Raw genomic sequence first — 1,676 nt, forward strand, 5'->3', positions numbered from 1 at the left:
AGGCTGGGAGTGTTCCCAAGCTGGAAGTGTCCTGGTGACACTGAGCCCTTTACCAGCCGGGCGTTTCAATGGAATGGGCAGAACCAACTGCTGGAAAATGCTCTAATCCGAGCATTAGTGATAATTTACATCCTAGCAAAGCCTGGGTTCAGGAGTCCTCAGCTCCTGCAGGATCTCAGGTGCTTGGCAGGTCTGGAAATGGGGCTTAGAACCATTCCATGCTGTGATCCCTCCATTGCTCTGGGAGCTCCATTTGGGCACATTCAAAATTAAGGAGCAGCTTTGGAGCTCAAGAGGTTTGTGAGCCAGGGTGATGCTTACCCTTCCCAGGGGTGTGGGGATTAAGGAGTTAATGGTTGCAAAGTGCTTTGGAGATGACAAGTGCTCTGTCTGATGGCTTCTTATCAGGGAAGGGGATGAGAAGATCTCAATCCCACATTGGACCTATGAGGTCTCGCTACATCATAGAGCTAGGGAATATTCTGAGCTGGAGGGGACCCACAAGGATCATCAGTCTGGCTCCTGGCCCTGCACAGGACACCCCCAACAATCCCACCCTGTGCCTGAGAGCATTGTCCAAACGCTCCTGGAGCTCCGGCCTTGGGGCCGTGACCATTCCTGGGGAGCCTGGGCAGTGCCCAACTCCCCTTCTGGGGAAAGATCCTTTTCCTGGTATCCAACCTAACCCTCACCTGGCACAGCTCCAGCTGTTCTCTTGGCTCCTGTCCCTGGTCTCAGAGAGCAGAGATCGGTGCCTGATGTGACAAACACTAATCTGACAGGGGTTTGCTCCCGTGCTGCCCCTGTGGACTGAGGTCGGGCACTCCTGGCAGAGAGAGGATTCCAGAACGGGCTCTGCAGTGTGTGAATGGTCCCCTCTCATTTATCCTGCTACAACTTATTTATTAGATTTCTACTCCATTTCTTTTTGTTTCACTCCTCTGAGTCTTGGAGCTGCTGCCCACGGAACACCCGGGGGTCTGCCAGCTGGGCCGTGTTTGCTGGGCAGCTTGTGCTCCATGTCTAATCTCCTCAATGGACCCTGATTATTCCCTGGCTCTGACTTATCCACACGGATCTGCCCAGCCCTAATTGCAGGTGATGGCGTTGGTGGGGTCCCTCACAGGGCAATGAATTCATGGACCCGAGGGCTGGAATCTCCATCCTCCACCCACACCAGAGTATTTTAATTCTGCTATGAAAACCAGTGAGTTTCCCCTCAATGCGCTGTAATAAATTTTGTGGATCTTTCTCTAAAGCGAAGTGGTTTCAAGGTGTGTTTTCCCGGCAGGAATCCCCTCAGAGCATCATTCCTGGCGCTCCCCCCCTGGGTCTGGGGTGGACACCCAAGTCGGGGCACACGACAGGATTTCATGCTCGGGACTTTCAGTGGGGCAGTTTGGGCCTTGCTCACCCTTTCCGATGCCTGAGCTCAGGTGTGTCACCCCTGCAGTGGGAGTGTTACCTGGGCAATGCACAGAATGGACAATCTGGGCTCCAGTGGACTCAGCCGAGCCCTCCCCGGGAAGATGAGCCAAACCAAGGCCTGACTTCTCCAGGACTCTACTGTGGGTTCGTGCCCTGTCTATATCGGTGCTGTCTGGAGGAAATCCTGATCCTGTGTCATTCCCACCGGAGCCACGGCCCCTTCCCAGCACTTCCCCACCCCTGCCTGG

Source organism: Corvus brachyrhynchos, unplaced genomic scaffold, assembly GCF_000691975.1.
Source record: "Corvus brachyrhynchos isolate BGI_N302 unplaced genomic scaffold, ASM69197v1 scaffold933, whole genome shotgun sequence".
Classification (NCBI taxonomy): Eukaryota; Metazoa; Chordata; class Aves; order Passeriformes; family Corvidae; genus Corvus; species Corvus brachyrhynchos.